At 44.9% G+C, this 21,724-nt stretch overlaps 1 protein-coding gene across 1 annotated transcript in view; it reads left to right on the plus strand.

Annotated features, from left to right (window-relative positions):
* The first annotated feature begins 9,562 nt into the window (after window positions 1-9,562).
* Window positions 9,563-21,724, plus strand: part of CPQ (carboxypeptidase Q) — a 696,853-nt gene continuing 684,691 nt past the window's right edge. The window contains exon 1 of the mRNA XM_077493073.1: window positions 9,563-9,684. The gene's annotated coding sequence lies outside the window, so the exon portion shown is untranslated. The remainder of the gene's footprint in view (window positions 9,685-21,724) is intronic.

The following is a 21,724-nucleotide window of genomic DNA, read 5'->3' on the forward strand; positions in this document are numbered from 1 at the left end:
CCTTCAGGTCTGGTATGGATATTAAGGGGAACCCTGCCTCAAATTTAAGAAAAAATTTGACGTGGGGTTCCCCCTAAATATCCATAACCAGACCCTTCAGGTCTGGTATGGATATTAAGGGAAACCCCGCGTCAAATTTAAAAAAAAATTGACGTGGGGTTCCCCCTAAAAATCCATACCAGACCCTTTATCCGAGCACGCAACCTGGCAGGCCGCAGGAAAAGAGGGGGGGATGAGAGAGCGGCCCCCCTCCCTCCTGAACCGTACCAGGCCACATGCCCTCAACATTGGGAGGATGCTTTGGGGGTCTGTGACCCCTCAAAGCACCTTGTCCCCATGTTGATGAAGACAAGGGCCTCATCCCCACAACCCTGGCCGGTGGTTGTGGAGGTCTGCGGGCGGGGGGCTTATCAGAATCTGGAAGCCCCCTTTAACAAGGGGACCCCCAGATCCCGGCCCCCCCCTGTTTGAAATGGTAAGGGGGTACAAAAGTACCCCTACCATTTCACAAAGAAAGTGTAAAAAATGGTTAAATAAAACAAACACACTTTTGAAAAATTCCTTTATTAAAAATAAAAAAATAAAAAAAAGATTCCAGCGGCGGTAATCCACTCTTGCTATCCAGCGACGGACGGTCATCTCTCCAGCGATGTCTCATCTCATCCAGCGCAGCGAATCCTCCGTCCTTCTTCTGTCTCCGTGGAGGAGACACTGCAAGGATTCCGGCGGCTGACGTTTCTAATATACGGAGGGCGGGGCCACCCGTCACCTGACCCCGCCCCCCTCTGACGCAAGGGGAAACCCGGGGTTCCCTGTGACGTAGGGGTGACCCGCACCCCTCTGATGTAACACAGGCAGGTTTCCGTTACATCAGAGGTACCCGCTCTCCTACAAAAAAAAATTGTGCCAAATGTGAAGGATGAGGAGTGGAACTTTTTGAGTGAAGTTCCGCTTTAACGTGGATGAAAGGCAAAGTTGAACTATTGTTAAAATCCCTCACCCACCTATTCTGCCTAACCTGTATAAAAAAAAAAGTGTGTACTTGCCTATTTTTGTTCTGCCCCAGGCCAGTTACATAGTCCAGCATTTTCGGCTCAAGGAGCGCTCGACAATGGCTGAAAATTAGGGGAGCAGTGATGTCCCTCATAGGCTCCCATATGCCACTTGTTATCAGTGCTCTCCTTCTCCCTCCTGCAGCAGCCACCAACTGACACAGGGTAGTCGGAACCGCAAGATCATGTGACCAGACCGAATAAAATTTGGTAAGGCTGACCATACATTATACAATTTTCTTGTTCAATATTGCGGTTAGATTCACCAAAACCATATATAATTGGGGTCAGACCTATACATGTTCAATTTGTATGCAATCAGGCAGGCCCTTGCACTACATAGTTGAAGGTAAATCTAAAGGCCCGTACACACGGCCGGACTTTTTGACAACAAACATGCAAATTAGCTGTTTTGGAGCAACATCCGACTGTGTGTACGCTCCATCGGACAAACTTTTTCTGTTTTCATTTGACTTTTGTTGGCTGTGCGAACGGACAAACTTTCTGGCAAAAAAAGTCCGATGGAGCAAAGTCCAACCGTGTGTACGCAAAAGCATCGGACTTTTGTACAAGGTACAAACACGCATGCTCAGAACCAATGCAAAAGATCAGACTACAATACAGAAGTTGACCAAAGGTGGAACTGGAGTCATTGAATGTCCTCTTTTGAAGTGGCATCAGTACGTTGTGACGTCACTACGTTCGTGTTTGTTGTCAAAAAGTCCGACCTTGTGTATGCAATACAAACTTGTGGACCACGCCCTTTGTACAAAAGTCCACGGAAAAGTTTGTACAAAGTCCGACCGTGTGTATGAGGCTTTATGGACACTGAACAACAAAAATGTATGGCCAATTGAAGTGCACACTTTTTTTTATACAGGTTGGGCAGGATAGGTAAGAGGAGGGGGGAAGGAACACTTTTAAGAATAGCTAGACTGAAGCTTTTCTTTCACTTCCGGGCTGGGTTCACACTGTGTGCAGATGCGGCTCACAGCAGGGGGTCAGATGCGTCCCTGTTCTCCGTTCCATGGATGAATCAGGCCTGGATGTTTGCCTGAATTTGGACCTAAAACTGAGCCAAAGATGCACAGGACCCCTGTGCAATGCGCTCCGCGGACGTCATGGAGCTGTCATGCGAATTGGATGCAGGGAAACCCGTATCCAATTCGCATCAGTGTGAACCCAGCCTAAAGCCTCATACACGCGGTACGATTGTTGGCAGTGGACTGTCTGTTGACAGACTGTTGTCCTAAAATCTTACCATTAGTACGCTTCTTTGGACAATTGTTGTCCAACTTTCGGCCAACAAATGTTGGGTGACAGGCTAGTAAATTTTCAGCGGACAACGGTTTGATTTTCGTATGGTCAGCACACAAATTCGTCACACGAAAGTACAAACACGCATGCTGGTAATTAATGCTCACCAAACACGAAATTAGCAGAAGCGGCCCAAAGGATGGCACTCAAGAGCTGAAATTCCTTGTGGTACGTGGCATGACAATTGTGTAACGTAAGTATGCAAGACAAGATCCTGGCACATGCCCTTTTGACAAAAATCAGACGCTCGGTTGGCCAACAATCGTATCGTGTGTACGAGGCTTAAGAGTCAGATTAAGGTTTCAGGTCACGCTATGTAGAAAGTCAGTTATATTTGCACTTGTTTTAGCACCAAGACGCCATGGGGGTTATTTACTAAAGGAAAATCCACTTTGCACTGCAAGTGCACTTGGAAGTGCAGTTGCTCTAAATCTAAGGGGAAGATCTGAAATGAGTGGAAGCTCTGCTGATTTTATCATCCAATCATGTGCAAGCTAAAATGCTGTTTTTATTTTCCTTGCATGTCCCCCTCGGATCTACAGCAACTTTACTTCCAAGTGCACTTTCAGTACAAAGTAGATTTTTCTTTAGTAAATAACCCCCAATAAGTATCTGGCACCAGAATTTTGGGACAAATCAGTGATTAATGACTGGCCTGGTACCAATGATTTGGTGTGAAACAAATGTGATACTTATAGTTAAAAAGGGATCAAGTTCTCCACCCAATGGATCATTTTGGATCATTTTATTTCTAATTCTTGCTATTTCCTTAGTCAGAGAAAAAACACGCACCATAGAAGCAAAGCATTTTTTTCACAAACTTCAGAAAATTACCATTAACCTTTTTCTTTCCTTTCCTACTAGATTACTTCTGCAGCTTGTAATAGAAAAACGACTGCCATACTTGGTGTTAACGCGATTTTCCTTGTCCTTGCCAAATAAAATCAGCCCAAGACGCTGATCTAAATGAATCAAATTTATCCAGTGAAAAAACAGGCTTTCCGGGAAAGTTGTGAAAAGCCATGCTTGAAGTCACAAATAGGGGCTAATGCAATCAGTCAGACTACTGAGAGGGAAAGAAAGGACTTTATGCTGCTGGTAGATACTGTGAATATGAAAGCCTTTCAGCTGTTGAGTGACTGAGATCAGTGAGGGAGCCTGAACATATCTACAGACATCCTGAGCTCCTCTGTTTGATGAATGTCTGATCTCCAGCTGATACAGGCTCTATCAGAACTCCTCGATGTCTTTCTCATGCAACTTTCTTGTAGCTTTGGAATAATGCGTTTTGCGGTCTGACATTAAAAACTGACTGTGATAGGGTGGGAGGGACCTAAGGGGCATTTTTTTAGCCAAGTTTGTCTTTCACGTTGAATGTTTGAAGCAATGTCGAAATGTAAAAAAGAAAAACTTTTAGAGGAGAACTGCAATCTGAATAAAAGTTAGCAGTAAACCAAAAACAATTCCACTTAAAATGTAATTTTGGATAGAGTAAGGAGGGGTAAACCCTGGAGAGAAGCTAGATCATAAAGCACTAGGGGTGTAGTGTTCCAGGCAAATGTCCTAGCAACAAAATCTTGGAAAGTAAGACAACTTGGTGTGGGATTGGTTTGGGGCCATTTCCAAGGCAAGAATATATGTATCCAGTCTTAGGAAATGTTATGTTAGTGTTGGGGGGATAGTCACACATTTGCCTTTTAATGTGGCGTGAAAAAAATAAATCTGGTGCCCATATCTTTGATGTAGTTTCTAACAAAACACACTTTCCCTAGAAATGAATGGTTGTGCATGTAAAATGCACTGGTGGAGAAGTGTCCTCTTATATTGGTGGTCAATGAAGGGCCCCCTTACAATGGTGATCAGCGAGGAAGTGCCCCTTTTCTTACTCTGGTGGTCAATAGAGACATTACATTAGTTGACAGTGGAGAACTTACACTGGTGGTCAGTAAAGAAGTGATCCCTTACATTGGTGGTCAGTGAAGAAGTGTTCTCTTATGCCGCGTACACACGATCTGACTTTTCGATGGACTGGGTCCAGTGGACCAGAATCCATCGGACAATTAGATCTCGTGTGGGCTCCAGCGGACTTTTCTTTCCCAAAAGTTCGACAAACCTAGAAATAAAACATGTTTTATTTCTGTCCGACAGACTCAAGTCCGGTCGAAAAATCCACTCGTCTGTGTGCTAGTGCGACGGCTGAAAACCGATGCTAGGGCAGCTATTGGCTACTGGCTATGAACTTCCTTATTCTAGTTCAGTCGTACGTCATGACATTAGAATCCGTCAGACTTTTGGAGTGATAGTGTGTGGGCAAGTCCGTTCATTTGAAAGTCCGGCGGACCTCCGCTGCAAAGCCCGTCGGATAGTCCGCCGGACCTAGTCCGTCGAAAAATGTGGTCGTGTGTATGCGGCATTAGATTGATCTTCTTGGAAGAAATTCTCCTTTAGGCTAGATTCAAACTAGACTAGTGCGTTCCAGGTGCATCACATCGATACCTGCACTTATCTGCAGGCGAATCGTACTGTTCTTGCAAGATGCGTGGTGCTGCTGTTTATTCTGAATGGTACCTCCAAGCATCTCAGTGTGCGTGAAACATGTGTGGAAACCTGCCTGGTTAAAAGGACCAGGCTGGATTTCCCTGCGGCCATGTTTTTAAAAAGTTGCATGCACCTTTTTTATGTGGTTCACATGGCACAGTATCCCATTCAAATGAATGGGCTGCTGTGCCCAAGCAAATGCAGGACGCATGGCCCGCACTAGTGTGAACCGAATTTTGCACTGATGGTTAGCACAGAAGTGTCCTCTCAAATTGGTGATCAGTGGAGAAGTGTTCACTACAGTTATGGTCTGTGGAAAAGTATCCACTTATACTGATTGTGTGTGGAGATGTTCTCTCTTTCATTGGAGGTCAGTGGAGAAAAAAAGTGCTCCTTAATTTACACTGGTGGTCAGTTGAAAAGAACCCCACTACGTTGGTGATCGGTAAAGGGCTCTCTTACATTGAGCGTCAGTCACTAAAGAAGTTATCCCTTACACTGGTGATCCATGAAGAAGTGCCCCCTTATGCCTTGTACACACGGTCAGACATTCCGACCACAAAATCCATCGGATTTTTTCCCAAGGATTTTGTCCTAAACTGGTGTTGCATACACACGGTTGGACAAAGTTGTCAGAAAATCCGATTGTTCGGTACGTGATGACATTCGTTCCTTATGACGGGACTACGTTGAGGCTAGTAGCCAATAGCTTTGGTCTTGTAATTTGATCTGAGCACTTTGTCCAATCAGAATCCTCTACAAACGATCGGAAAAGGTCCGATCAGATTTTTTTTTTTGTCTGAAAATTTGAGATCCTGCTCTCAAATTTTTTCCGTCCGAATTTCTGACGGAAAAAGTCCGATAGAGCCCACACACGATCGGATTTTCCGACAGTTTAATCCGATCGGACCTTTTCCGTCAAAATTTCTGACCGTGTGTACAGGGCATTACATTGATGGTATGTGTAGATGTCCTCCCTTTCATTGTTGGTCAGTAGAGAAGTGTTCCTTAATTACACTGGTTGTCAGTGGAGAAGAACCCCATTACTTTTGTGATCAGTGGTAAAGTGCTCTCTTACATTAATGGTCAGTGGGAGGTCAAAAGATAATTGGTATCAGTGGTTAGTTACCCAAGAAAGGATAGACTCTTCCGCCATGGCACTGATGGTTCTGACTCTGCCTTGTGACCTTCGCATCAGAACCCAATAACCTTGCAGGCACAATTGGGAGAAGATCAACCTCCTCAGGGCTGCATGTACACCAAAAAAAAATTCACTGGCCTCCAGTAGCTACAGATGATACACATGTTTGAAGACCATATCCAGGGCAGACTGTACCACCTATGGTACTCCACTGGTTATGGGTTTATGTTAGGGATATGTTTGTGTAGCACCCTCCAGGTTTCTAGATAGATGTCGATGTTTTTTTTTGGCAGAATAGGAAAATTTAGGCAGGCCTAGCTGGTGTTTGTTTTAAACTGGGTTGGGAGTGGCCCAGTGTAGAGCTGGTGACTCACAAGCATCATCATTAGAGGCCTCTCACCTCTTTCCAGAATGTTCTGATGTTTTCTGGACAGAGAGGTGGAGCTGTTTGGGGCATTCTAAGGAGCCCTGACCAATCCCCAAATTGGACTCGCAGGGGACAGGCCTCCTTAAATACCTAGGGTAAGCAGAGCTGGGGAGGAGTTGTTCGTGAAGAAGCTGGAGATGGAGTGCTAGGCTATCGGTGACCTTTGAAGGAGCTCCCCAGACTGGGGGGTTGACCTTGGGCCTGGGCTGGGGTGTGGACGGGACCCTCTGAGAACATGTGGAGGTGTTGTCACGTACCTGGTTCGTGAGCCTGACGTGTAGAGGAGATCCACTCGTACCACACCAGCTTGTGGGTTACTGAAGATGACACAGCAGCCACAGAAGCACGATGGCGTAGGAGTGCCTGAGATCAGTCCTGTAGTCTGTATGGCTGGTTGTCCATGGATGGATGTGCAGCAGGCGGGCAGGTGGTCGTAGGCAGACCGGGGCCATGGCAGGCTTGGATTGCAGCTAGAGCAGGATCTAGATGCGGGTTGCAGAGCAGAGCCATGACAGGCTGGATGAGCAGGGTCGGGCAAGCCAGGTTGGTAATGTTCAGGCAGATAAACAGAGCAGCAGGCAGAAGAGGAATCCAAAACAAGCCTGGGTCGGAGTATCAAGCAGACAGCGTTAGTGAGAACAAGTAACAGGTCAGAACACACAGAAGCTGTAGACCAAAGAGCAATGAGTCTATGCAGAAGCTCAGTTTAAATAGCCCACCTGGCATAAATCGATGCTCATGTGTGTACGCCGATGTGCCAATGCGCTCGTTTCGCATGTGCGTACACCAAGAACCTCTAAGTGTACTGCAGACCTGTCTTTCCTGACAAGTGTCCTGGACAACAGGTCACAGCCGGGAGGGATGGTGAGTGATGCACAGTTAGGAGGACTGGGGAGGCATGCCTGAGAGGACTGGGAGAGAGAAGTCTGGGATGGGTGCAGAACCAGAAGAGTAGACTGTGGAAGAATGGGCAGAAGAGAGAAACGAAACTGCAACCATGTGGGTTGGCACGGCCTAAAGAGGTGGTACTGGGAGCAGTAGCACGTGTAGGACAACTAGCACCAATGATCATCATATTTTCGCTACACCATAGGGATCCTAAGTCCCTACCCATAAAGGGAGCTTTCAAGGCCTGGCTGAGCCAATTCCAGGCCTAAACCTGTGCTAGTTGATCCTGGAAGTTCAAGCCATTAAATGTGCTGGAGGAATTGAGGAGAAATAGTCTGCAAGCGTTGTCCTGGAGTGAAGACTGGAGTGTACATACAAGGAGTGTATATAGTTGGTCCCATGTAAATATTCTGCAATTCAGTGGGGATCCCATATTCCCTTATACCAGCCAAACTTAATTCCCCTCAATAAAAAACAAAACAAAATAAAAAAAACAAAGTGCGTGGACTGTTCTCTGTCTAAAAAGTGACTGGAAATTGTGTGCCTGGCTGGGCAGGGTGACAGGTGGACTACAACACTCAGGAGCCCTCACGAGGGTACAGCTACATTTGGATAAAGAATTGGGGTCAGGTTTAGTGTCAACGCAGATCCTGGAACTGAATGACATTGAGTTTGTTAAAGCACGGCATATGATAAAGAATTGCCCTATTTTATTTTTTGGATAATACTGTTTGCACCCTTCTTTGAATTGCAGTGCTGCTGATTCTCCAGCAGCAATTGTTTGTCATTGCTAAGGGTGAGTTTCCTGATGGTGACAGCCAAGGAACATGTCTGTGCAATGAGTGTTGAATGTGACACTTGGGGGTTTATTTACTAAAACTGGAGTGTGCAAAATCAGGCTCCCATATGCCAATTTGCTGCCAAATCATGTACCTGTACGTCATTTGACTTCAAATGGTTGTCCCAGAGTGATGCCTGTAGCTGTACCGTTTTTAGAGCCGATGATTGGCTCTCTTGTAATAACCACGGATGCTGCTAAGCTGCTGCTTGGTTGTTATTACAAGCAGCAGGAGGGGACATCCTCCCCTCTCCTGCTGCCCACCCAGGCTCTCCCGTCCCACTGGGAGTCCAGACAGCACGTCCACTGGCTGATTGGAGACCAGAAGAAAGCCGGGTTCGGCTTTGATCGGGTCTCGGATGTAGAAACCCGGAAGCAATGTCATGACATCACTTCCAGTTTACTGGAGTCCTAAAGGCGCCAGTTTAGAAAATTCAAAAACGCTGATCTTGGCGTTTTGAACGCTTTCAAGTGGAAAGGAAGGATCTGGGGTCTTGTGACAGAAGGCACCTGACAGGTATTCTTATGGAGGGATCTGGGGTCAAGGAATGTTTACATTCCTTGTGACAGCAATAAAAGAGATAAAAAAAATACATTTAAAGCCACAGTGTAAAATATATATATATATATATATATATATATCAACTAATAATAATTAAGAAAAAACAATTAAAGTGCCCCTGTCCTCCTGTGCTAGCGCGCAAAGGGCGAATGCGTGCGCCAATCCTGACCGTACGCGAACCATGATCGTCCCACGCATGTGAGGTATCACCGCGAACATCAGATCATGGGTAGTGGCCTCCTCTGTACATCTAAAGTGTTCTCCTGTAAAGGCTTTTAAAGGGGCGCCTATAGATAGTAAAATTTGCGTCATTTGTCGCAGTTGTGCGGGCGTGCGTGCAATTTTATAGCATGACATCTTTGAAGTGATTAATTTACTTTATTTTATATTTTTCTTGTCGCTCTCTGGCTGCATTTCAATCACTACAGATGCAAAGATTACCAATATGCACATATATTGGACACTGGAATATACCAATAAGTTTCAGGAGAGGCTCCATGATTAAGTCATCAAATATGAATTTTCAGAATACTCCATTTTCTAAAACAGACAATCTCTTCTTTATTGAAGTTTGTATTTTGAGTTTTGTGTTTCAGTGACTATTGTTCTCGCCTTTATTTTATCTATTTATATGTTTATCTGTTTAGGAACACCCCTCCGTTCACTTCTCCTCTCTATGAGGAAATAAGTGGTCTTCCTTGCAGTGTGTTCTCAGTGTGTTCTCAGTGACTAGGGAAATGTGTCTGGTTCCAGTAAGTGAAATGTCTCCTCTCTTTGTTCTGTTCGGACGGCCGGGCGGACATTTTTCTGAAGACCAACATCTGCTTGTGATAAATAGAGCCGCGCGCTTCCGGCTCCGGAGACAGGTGTGTGAGGAGCTCTGCGTGCTCTTGTAACTGCTGAGTGCTGCTTTCAGTCTTGGTAAGTTGCAGTTTGATATTCATTGACGTTCTTCTGGTATAATTTATAAAATTCGAGGCTGTTATTCCGCTGTGCTATTGTGAAAGCTGGTATCTGCTGGATATAAAAGAGGTTCGGTACGGACTCCTTCACTATGACAGTGAGCAGCCTTTATTAGTCATGTACAGAGCCATTGCTGTTATAGTTGCTAGCACTCATAGGGGCTCATTTACTCCAGATGCAATGAGCACAGTTTAACCGCCTGCCTACTGGGCACTTTCACCTCCTTCTTACCTAGGCCAAGTTTCAGCCTCCAGCGCTGTTGCACTTTGACAATTGCGCGGTCATCCAACGCTGTACCCATGTTACAATTTTTTTTCCCCGCACAAACAGAGCTTTCTTTTGGTGGGATTTATTCACCACTGGGTTTTTTATTTTTTTTGTAAACAAATGAAAAAAGGCAGAAAAATTTGATGGGGAAAAAAAATAAATACATTTCATAGTTTATTATAAAATCTTGCAAATGGGTAACTTTTTTTCTCCTCCACTGATGTGCGCTGATGAGGTTGCTCCGATGGCCACTGATGGGCTCTACCCATGGGCGGCACCGATGGGCACCACGGATGAGGCTGCACTGATTGGCAGCTTTGGTGGGCAGTGTGCCCTAATTATCATTGTTGATGTCCCTTTAACAAAAGCTGGTTATCGGCTCTCTCCTTCTCTTCTCATGCTCTCAGCGTGAGGAAAGAAAAGCTGATCATTGGCTTGTGTTAATATCCGTGATCAGCTATCATTGAACCCTTTACTCCGCTCTGTGATCAGCTGATTCCGAAGGACTCGTCAATCGCAGGAATCGCGATCATGGGGTGATGTCATTAGATACCCTCTGGGCAAAGTAAGCCCACGCTGTAGCTGTCATTCAGCTTTAGGGCGAAAAGGGGTTAAATGCAGTACAAATGCATACCTCCCAACTTTTTGAGCTGGGAATGAGGGACACCTATCAGTAAAAGTATGCAGGCATAGGACACACCCCTTGTCACGCCTCCTTAAAGGACAATTGTACAAAAAAAAAAGATTGGTTAAACCCACAAGTGCTTTTTATACCACTACTATTCCTTTATATTGGCTTTTGAAATCTACAAATGCAGCAATTTATAATTTGGTTGAAAGGTTTAGCACTGGGAAACACTTTTTTGATAGATAAAAAGTGCATTTTATATACAACTCTATAGATCAGACCAAAATGAGGGACAAATTATTATTATTATTATTATTATTATTATTATTATTATTATTATTATTATTATTATTCATGATTTATATAGCGCCAACAGTTTACACAGTGCTTTACAATGTATAGGGGGGATAACACAATTACAGTACAATACAAAAGGTACAAGAGGGCCCTGCTCCTAGAGCTTACATTCTAAAGGGAGGGGGTGGTACAAAAGGTAATGGCTGCAGAGAATGATTTGATGGGGGACAAATGAGGAGGAATGAGGGACATTGCTCCAAATCAGGGACAGTCCCTCCAAATCAGGGACAGTTGGCAGCTATGTGAATATGTATGCCAGAAAAATAAATGTATTTCAATGAGTTTAGTTTACACCATTGTGTTGCTTTCACAGACCTTTATTTCCTTCCCACCCTCCCTGGCTTCCCTTTTTAAAAAGTTCTGAGTGCACGGGATTGAAATTCGATTGGCTGTTGGCCAGTCCCGCCAGTTAGAAAATGTGGTGTGCATTTGTATTCAGCCCCTCTGAGACAATACTTTGTAGAACCACCTTTCACTTCAATTACAGCTGCAAGTCTTTTTGGGGATGTCTCTACTTTTCACATCTAGAGTGAAATGTTTGTCCATTCTTCTATGCAAAATTGCTCAAGCTCTGTCAGATTGGATGGAGAGTGTCTCTGAACAGCAAATTTCAAGTCTTGCTGCAGATTCTCAATTGTATTTAGGTCTGGACTTTGGGCCATTCTAACACATGAATATGCTTTGGTCTAAACCATTCCATTGTAGCTCTGGCTGTATGTTTAGGGTCATTGTCCTGCTGGAAGGTGAACCTCCGCCCCAGTCACAAGTCTTTTGCAGACTCTAATGCCGCGTACACACGACCAGACTTTTCGACGGACTAAAACATATTTCAAATCTTTCCGACGGACTCCAGTCCAGTTGAAAAATCCGTTCGTCTGTATGCTAGTCCGAACAAAAATCGACGCTAGGGCAGCTCTTGGCTACTGGCTATGAACTTCCTTATTCTAGTCCGGTCGTACATCATCATGTTCGAATCCATTGGACTTTGGTGTGCTTGTGTGCGGCCAAGTCCGTTCATTTGGAAAATCCGTCAGAACTCCGCCGAAAGTCCGTCGGGAAGACCGTCGGACCTAGTCTGTCAAAGTCCAGTTGTTTGTACACGGCATAACAGGTTTTCTTCTAAGATTGCCCTGTATTTGTCTCCATCCATCTTCTCATCAACTCTGACCAGCTTCCCTGTCCCTGCTGAAGAAAAGCATCCCCACATTATGCTGCCACCACCATGTTTCACAGTGGGGATGGTGTGTTCAGGGTTATGTGCAGTGTTAGGCCGCGTACACACGGGCAGATTGTCTGCCCAACTAAGTTCGTCAGACAATCCGACAGACAGTCCGTCCAACATTTGAATGAACGGACTTGACCACACACGACGAACAGACAGTCCGCTGAAAGCTTGCGCGATGACGTGTACAGCACGTACGACGGGACTAGAAAAACGACGTCCAATACACTGCAATGCAACCTTCGGCCGTGTAAATCCTTTCTGAGCATGCGCCATACTTAGTCCGTCCAACTTGCCTACACACGAGCGGACTGTCCGCTGAAACCAAGTTTGGACGGACAAAACCAAGTTTGGACGGACAAAATTACGGAAATTCCGAAAGACTTAGTCCGTCAGACTGTCCGCTGAAAAAGTCCGCTGAAGCCCACACACGAGCGGATTGTCCGCTGAAACACGGTTCAGCAGACTAAGTTGGGCAGACAATCCGCCCGTGTGTACGCGGCCTTAGTTTTACACCACACATAGCATTTTGCTTTTAGGCCAAAAAGTTAAATTTTGGTCTCCTCTGACTAGAGCACCTTCTTCCACATGTCTGCTGTGTCCCCCACATGCAGGGCCGATCCGCCCTATACGCTGACTACGCAAGCTGGGTAGGGCCCACCGCTGTGGGGGGGGCCCCCAAGGGCGGATCAGCTCTGCTCAGGGCTGGACTGGTTGCCCCTGGGGCCGCTGCCGTGGGGGCAGCGATGTCTGAAAAAAATATGGCGGCTGGGCTGACATGCAACTGCGCAGGTGCCAGTGCTGTTCCGAAGTCAGCCATGCTCGCGAAAGCCCATACACGCTCGGCAATTTTCGGAAAGGCGAGTGCATGCGCAGTGACACGATGGCACAGAGCGGCGCCATTTTTAAAAGTAAAGCAGTAGCGCTCAGTGAGGTCTCGTCTGGCGTGTGCTATGCCTCTGACCTCCTGATGCCCCCCCCACAGCCTCTGACCTCTCCTATACCATCAGCAGCCTCTGACTATCAAGAGTCTTGTCAAGGGACAAGAGTCTTATATCACATCTGGAGAGGAGTCAAGAGTGGGAGGAGTCAGACATGTGTGGACTGTGGAGAGGAAATTGTGATAAAACCAGAGCCACCAAGCTGGAGCCAACTGACTGAGCCCTGCACGGTGCACCTGAGAGGAGGTCAGGGACACTGATGCAAAGGTTTCCCCCTTATAGCAGTAAACCCCCTATCTTAGTGTTTTCTTTCTGCGGAAGGTGGTCTCTGGTCACCGGAGTCCTCCCCACATTCTCAGAGTTCCCCTTTACATCATAGTCTGCAGCATTCCACCTTTAAAGTGCAACGGGGAACTCTGATGTAAAGGGCAATGCTGCAGACCCTGATGTAAGTGAGTACTCTGATGTAAAGGGTAATGTAGTGGACTCTGATATAAGTGGGGTCTCTGCTCACCATTGCCCCCCCTTTATTTGAGATTTCCTGCTTGGATCATGATCTGCAATATTCCTGTTTATGTCAGAGTTCCCTTGCACTGTAAAGGGGGAATCCTGCAGACTCCTGCTGTAAGGGGGAACTCTGTGCTGGGTTATGTTAACCTGACCTTCATGTAAATGGAGAAATGTTTTTTGACTTTTATTTAACTTAAACACATTGCTAATAGCTTTAGCTACATGTTTATAGCTTAAATATTGATATTTGCACTGAAAACTGCCATTTTAGGCCAGTAAAAAATTGGTGCGGTTTGTAAATTCCACGTCTCTCTTATCTATATATAATGCACTCTTCAAATGTGCTTTAAAATGCATGTTTTTTTCCTTTTATGAACCAGAAAATAATGACGCTATTTTGTTGGGCTGGTATGAAATTATTTCCAGGGCTGGTTTTTAATCCCAGTCTGGCCCTGTTTCTGGGGACCCTGATGTAAGGAGGGGCTCTCTGGGGACCCTGATGTAAGGAGGGGCTCTCTGGGGACCCTGATGTAAGGAGGGGATCTGCACTCAGATATGTAACTATACACACACATATATTATATACATGTCTGTTTTATATTGTTGTACTTATTCTTTGACTGTTTTGTTTAAAGGAGGGAGGATTGTATTGGGAGCACTGAAGTGTCAGGTGTGACTGTGTGGCAACGGCAAATGGTTTACATAGCTCACGGCATGATTGGTCAGGTAGAGGGCCCCCAGGAGATCAGTATCGGCACTGTCCACATGTCTTCTCGCAAACTGAAAATGAGACTTCTTATGGCTTTCTTTCAACAAAGGTTTTCTTCTTGCCATTCTTCCATAAAGGCCAGATTTGTGAAGTGCACGACTAATAGTTGTCCTGTGGACAGATTCTCCCACCTGAGCTGTGGATCTCTGCAGATCCTCCAGATTTACCATGGGTCTTGTCTGCTTCTCCGAATAACGCTCTCCTTGCCGGGCCTGTCAGTTTGTAGTAAAGCTGCACGATTAAACGTGGAAGAATCGAGATCGCGATTCAACCCCCCCTCGTAATCTTAACACAGCATTTCCTCAATTTCAGTGCAGAGGGTCCTCTGCTCAAGCAGACAGCTGTCAACCACCCCCCCCCCCTCAAAAACAGGCTGTCTACTAAGTTTATCACAACATGGCTCAGGTGAGATAAAGAGAAACAACGTTTCGTTCTTTTAAAATCGGATCAAAGGAATGAACTTCTGTCTGTAGATGAGGTCATTTTAACCACTTAGAGGGATTTCACTGTAAAAAAAAAAATTAAAAGCAAGCAGCTACAAATACTGCAGCTGCTGACTTTTAATAAATGCACACTCACCTGTCCCAGGGTCCAGCGATGTCGGCAGCCAAGGCCGATCGATCGCTCGGCTGCTGCCGCCGCTATTCTAGGTGACGGAATCAGGAAGTGAAGCGATGCGGCTTCGGTTCCCTACTGCGCATGCGCGAGTCGCGCAGCACAATAGGAATGGTCCGCGCTGTCTCTGGGACCCATGTGTGTCCCAGCAGACAGCGCACCGGGACAGGAGGAGGCATAGACTCCCGTGGGAGTCTATGCCCAGAAGTGGGTGCAAATACCTGTCTTAGACAGGTATCTGCACCCCCTCCCCCTGAAAGGTGCCAACTGTGACACCGGAGGGGGGGGGGGTTCTGATGAGCCAAAGTTCAACTTTAGGGTGGAACCCCGCTTTAAAGACCAAACCTTTTTCTGACACTTGTTGCTTACAAGTTAAAACGGATTTTATTTTGCTAGAAAATGACCTAGAACCCCCCCCCCAAAAAAATAAAAAAAATAAAAATAAATATATATAATTGTATAATATTATAATTTGCCTAGGCTAATGACCACACAAGAAACATGAAGTGGGCTGTATAAGATATTTACTGGCACAAAAAATGTTTTTACTATCCAAAGTTAAAACAGCAAGGGCAGAAGATATAAGAGATGGAAAGATGAGAAAATTACTGAAGGTGGGCTTTAAACTTTTTTCTCCACAACTTTATCCCTGACCTCTCTGGTGTGTTCCTTGGCCTTCATGATACTGTTTGTTCACTAAGACCTCTTTCACACTGGGGCGCCTTGCAGGTGCTACAGCGCTAAAAATAACACCTGCAAAGTGCCCTGCTGTCTCTCCAATGTGAAAGCCCCCAGGTGCGCTGGCAGGAGGCAAAAAAAAAAAGTCCTGCTAGCAGCATCTTTGGAACAGTGTATACACCGCTCCCTAAACTGCTCCTTCCCATTGAAATCAATGAGGCTGCGTGGCTATACCGCCATTTCGTGGCTGTTTTTTAACCCTTACTCGGCTGCTAGCGGGGGCTAAAACCGCCTGCTAGCGGCTGAATATCGCTGATAAAATGACAATCAAGCTTTACTGCTGACGCCTGGGGTGCCAGCAGTGTGAAAGGGGCCTAAGGTTCTCTAACAAATCTCTGAGCGCTTCACAGAACAGCTGTGTTTTATACTGAGATAACATTTCACACAGATGAACTCTATATTTACTAATTAATTGACTTCTGAAGGCAATTGGTTTCACTAGATTTTAGTTAGGGGTATCGGAGTAAAGGGTGCTGAATACAAATGCACGCCACACTTTTCAAACATTTTATTAGTAAAAAAATTTGAAAACCATTTATCATTTTCCTTTCACTTCACAATTATGTGCCACTTTGTGTTGGTCTATCACATAAAACCCCAAAACAATACATTAACGTTTTTGGTTAAAAATTTTGAGGGGTATGAATACTTTTTCAACGCACTGTATATACAAAATGTGTAAAAACGCAATGCAGACTCACAGCAAACACATTACAAATGCATGTAAACTTGCATCCGGAACTGCACACTAAATGCAGGAATTGTGGTATAAATGAACCTGTAGGACTCCTTTTTATATTTGCTGTTGGCTTTGGTTAAACCTGGCGGTTGAGCTGTGTTTTTATTGGGGGGGCCCCCCCTTAAACTGCAAAGCCAGCCTGATGGGGTGTATGCATACTGTGGCCGCCATGCTTTGCTTCACGGAGCGACGCAAAAATGTTCTCACCCCGTTACATTTAGTGGGCAGTACCATCACCGAATGCCAACCTTATCAGGTGTATGGGGCTGCATCACAACCACTCCAGAACCACTTGCAATGCATTGGGTTGCAGTCCTCTGGTGCTCGAGTGTTAAAGTGATTGAACCTATGCCAGGTCTGACCATGGCCCGTCTCTTGGCTGAAATATTTGGTACAGTGACTATTCTCTATGGCACGTTAGCCCCATATATAACATAAATTGCATGCATAAAATAGATTACAGGGCCATAAAAGAGGGACTTAAACTGGAGCTCAATTCCCCATAATTCGTTTTATTTTATTTTTTTTAAGCTCCGCAATGCTTGTTAGTACTAGTAATGTCACTCCGTGTTCAGTTTAATTACGGGTTACCATAGCTTTTTTATTTTTTATTTTTTTATTTATTTTTTTAATGGCGCCAATTGCATCACTTCAGGTCAGGAAATCTTGTGATGTTGCCCAAAGACTCCTGGGATTGATGACATCCATATCCCAGGAGTCAAAGGGCCGGGCTGGTGACGTAATCACCCAGGCGGCCACAACCAGAAGTCGCAAAGAAAACAACTTTAAAAAAAAAAAGTACTTTCTGCAGAAATTCCAACATATTTTTTTCCATAATTCACATTACAATGTGGTTGAATGAGTGGACCTCCACTTTAACTGTATCTAGGCATCACGCTGTTTTATTTTGTTTGTTCAAACCAAACTCGCCCATCCACCCTTGTCTCCATGCTTTATTTTGTTAAGAAGTAACTTTGGAAAACACCCCTTGCATTTCTAGCCACAGCCATCTTTAGTAAGGGCACAGGATTCGTGTAGCATTTACTTTCTGGAATTCCCCTGCCTCAAGCTCAGGCATGCAGGCAGGAGGCTGTGACACACGGCATCGTTTTGGCCTAGCCCAGACACCAGGAAGGAACTAAGGGAAAAAAGAAAGTTAAAGCAAGAAAATATTGCTGCTTATCTATTAGGCTAGCATCATAAGGATTAAAAATAGTTCATGCTGACTGAGAGAGTTTATTCCACTTTAAGTAATATGTGTATGGATTATTTTTGGGAGAATAAAGACATAGTTTGGTGTCACTTTAACCGCCTCAATACAGGACACTTTTACCCCCTTCCTGCCCAGGCCAATTTTCATCTTTCAGCACTGTCACACTTAGAATGACAATTGCGCAGTCGTGCAATATTGTAACCATATGATTTTTTTTTTTTCTTTCGATGGTATTTTATCACCACTGGGATTTTTATTTTTCACTAAATTAAAAAGGCCAAACATTTTGAATCCCCCCCCTCCGCATTTTTCATTGTTTTGGCTAATATATTCTGCTACATTTCTTTGGTAAAAATAACCCAAATCAGTGGTTATTATTTAGTTTGCAGGAAATTTATAGTCTATAGTCTATAGACTATAGTATATATCTGCAAATCGATCATTCCTGATGTACTGACGGACTGCCTCATTTCTTGAGGCCCGAAAATGCCGGGACAGTACAGTACAGCATCATCATAGAACTGGTGTGGCGGTGAGCAGGGACACTAGCTGGTGACAGTATGTCTAAAAAAAAATAATAAAAAAAGTAAAATGAATATAGGTTGGACTTGATGGCACGTAATATGTAATACTTATTTTTTGTTTTATTAAATACTGTGACCAGAGCAATGCAGTGTTACCATAGTAATACTGTACTATCCTGGGAAAGTAATCAGGATTTTTTTTTTATTTCTACACAATATAGTTGCTCATAGCAGTGAATTTTACTGCTACAAACAAGCATTTTTACTGCATAAAATAGATTTATTCTGTGTGTGTGTGTGTGTGTGTTGTGATTAGCTGTGATTGGCGACAGCTAATCACATGGTACAGATGAGCTGTGATTGACCCTGTCTGTACCATGGGATTAGTGGCAGTGGGCCGGTACACTGATCAATCATCAGGTGAGAGTGCACCAGAGTGCGGTCTTGCAGGCCCATGTGAGGTGCATTCTGGGAAAGCTGTCATATGCGTCCACACAGAGCAATAGGGCTCCCTCCTGGGCTTCATTGCCATGGGCAGGAAGCCGTTAAAGCCCAACTCTGGGCAACTAAAAAGTTATCCCTTACAGTGGGGCTGTACCCACACTTGCTTGTTTAGGTATACTCTAGAGCAGGGGTCTCCAAACTATGGCCCACCAGTTGCTCAGAAACTACAATTCCCATCATGCCTAGTCATGTCTGTGAATGACAGTTTTACAATGCCTCATGAGACGTGTAGTTCTGCAACAGCTGGAGGGCCATAGTTTGGAGATCCCTGCTCTAGAGCAGTGATGGCGGACCTTGGCACCCCAGATGTTTTGGAACTACATTTCCCATGAAGCTCATGCACTCTCCAGTGTAGATGAGCATCATGGGAAATGTAGTTCCAAAATATCTGGGGTGCCAAGGTTTGCCATTACTGCTCTAGGGGAACAAGAAAAGAAATTGTACTTGCCCAATCCTCTGCTCCTTCCTGAAGCTAGACTGGTCCCTGCAGCTTCTTCTCCCCCATACTCTTAAAGAGGAAGTAAACCCTGATGAGTTTACTTCCTTTCATTCCCTGCAAAGGTAAAGCATAATGGACTACTATGCATCACATAGTAGTCCATTATGTGTCACTTACCTGACACAGGAGCCAGCGAAGTCACCGCTGTCCCCTGTAGTCCGGCGCATCCATCTTCTCGGTGGGTCTCGCTGCTCCGCCTCTGTCATTCGGCGAAGCTGCGGTGAACTCCCGCGTATGCGCATGGGAGCTGCCACGCGCGTCATATCGCCGTTGATGGGTGCCGCGCTCAGTGCGCGGCATGCACCGTAGACAGCGGTGTCTGTCTTTCGGCAAATATCTCCTAAACCGTGTAGGTTTAGGAGATATTTCTTGGACCTACAGGTAAGCCTTAATCTAGGCTTATCTGTAGGACAAAGTGTGTTGTAAGGGTTTACAACCACTTTAAGGTCTACAGTTCTGGTGTCATCAAAACCAAAGTGGGGTCCATCGCTCTGCATTGACCATGACGACTCTGAAGGAAGACCACCACCCCCTAAGTGTTGGGATAGCTTTAATTTAGCTACACACAGCTTAAATTTTGAGCCATAGGTGGGCCTGTTGGCACCACCCAAATCAAAAAAATTTGATTTAGCGTTTGACTGAGCCAGTTGGAAATTTCTCAGCAGCTGCTTGAATACAATAGCTGGCAATGGAGATTTTCCCATCCGTACTATTTATCATGGATGGAAGAATCATGGGCTGAATGAGAGAAGTCTAAAACGTGTATTTTCAGCTTTGCATCATACTTATGGAGATGGGTTGTAAGAATAGTTAGAGCTTAACTTTGGGCAAAGCAAGAACATCTCTTCTACCCCTTTCTATCTGATTACAAACAAAAAAAAAAATCTAAAAGCTGTATTTACTTGCCTAAACTCAAAGCCCCAAAACATTCAGGTCCTGAGCATCTTCTCTTTAGTTTGCGTCTGGCTGGTCCTTTTTCTGCTGCATACATGTCCCTGCATGCGTGGATTTGGAGCCGCAAGTTCCAGCGGTGGGGGTTCTATTGCAAAGGCCCCCCAATATAGGAGGACTACAGGAGATGGCAAGGTGACCTGTGCCCAAAAAGAAAACCGTGCAATCTCTGGGGGTGTGCCTGGACAAGGCGTTTGCAGAACCCACCCTGAGTTGGTTTTTAATCACTCCAGATAAAGATTTGATGAAAATTGTTTAAACTTTAAAATAACATTGTCTAAAGTAAAAGAAAATCCTAGTAGCCATTTTGCAATGCTGTTGTCTTGTATACCTCGTGGTTATTCTGTCTCACCGTTGGGCAGCTGTAGAATTCTCTCCTTTTAGTTCTGTACCAGTGATCTTTTCCAATGGCATTCAAATCGCAGCCGATGTCACACTGTGATTTCTGGATCATTAGCATAGACTTAATAAATACTCACCTCGTGCGCTCTCATCAGAGGGATAAGCACATCTAAATACCAAACACAGGCGGGTGTATTCAATACAGCAAAGAGCAATGTGCAGCCCAGTGAACCCACAGCATCCAATCAGGATTTATCATTCATTGATCTGACTTTACAGAGCTGAAATCCCTGCACGGGTTATTGGTTTTTCTCACCCAATCACTGAATATGTTGCACTATTATAATTAAGTCTGATAGTGTACTGAGCGAAGTGCTATCCTCCTAACTAATAGTGTTTATATTACAGAGTATATAAAGTTAAAACTAATTTTTCAGATTTGCGTGGAGTGAGACAAGAATTGTTTTCCCTTGTTTTGTTCCTTCACTTCCTCCACAATCATGGCACGTGTGCCTCTTAAAAAGGAAGTAAAGCCTGTCAAAAAAAAACCACCCTGCAGGACAAAGGCATAATGAGCTAGTATGCATAGTATCATAGCTCATTATGAATTACTTGAGATCGAAGCCCCCCAAACTGACCCTCGTTCACGTCCTCCGTCGCCACCATGATACCCGGAGTGACTTCCGGGGATATTGCTGCTGCGGCGCTGTGAATGGCCAGAGCAGCGATGACGTCACTCCGGGGTATGCGTGCTGGAGCCATCAGTGACAGCATGATCGCCTTCACTGACGGCACGCTCAGTGCGCCTGTGCCGTTGTCTATGGCGTGCATGCGCGTAGACATAGGTGCCCGTTTTTGGGAAAATATCTCCTTAACCGTGTAGGTTAAGGAGATATTTCTTGCACCTACAGGTAAGCCTTAATCTAGGCTTACCTGTAGGTCAAAGTGGTCTGTAAGGGTTTACAGCCAATAGATTATGCAATTTCCTTTCCTTCCACTGGTGGAAAGAAAGAAGTTTGCTTGATTCCCCCATTAACAGTCAGTGTTGATGGACGACTCCCTCCTGCTGCGCTATTGTGTTCTGCTGATGGGGAACCTTCCCTGCAGGTAGAACACAATGGTAACTGTTGGTGGCTATAGTCGATGGCAGTGATCGAATAGAAAAATTCTGACAGGCTT

This window comes from Lithobates pipiens, unplaced genomic scaffold (assembly GCF_037356315.1).
Source record: "Lithobates pipiens isolate NorthernLeopardFrog02 unplaced genomic scaffold, aLitPip1_a1.2 Scaffold_19, whole genome shotgun sequence".
In the NCBI taxonomy this organism is placed as follows: domain Eukaryota; kingdom Metazoa; phylum Chordata; class Amphibia; order Anura; family Ranidae; genus Lithobates; species Lithobates pipiens.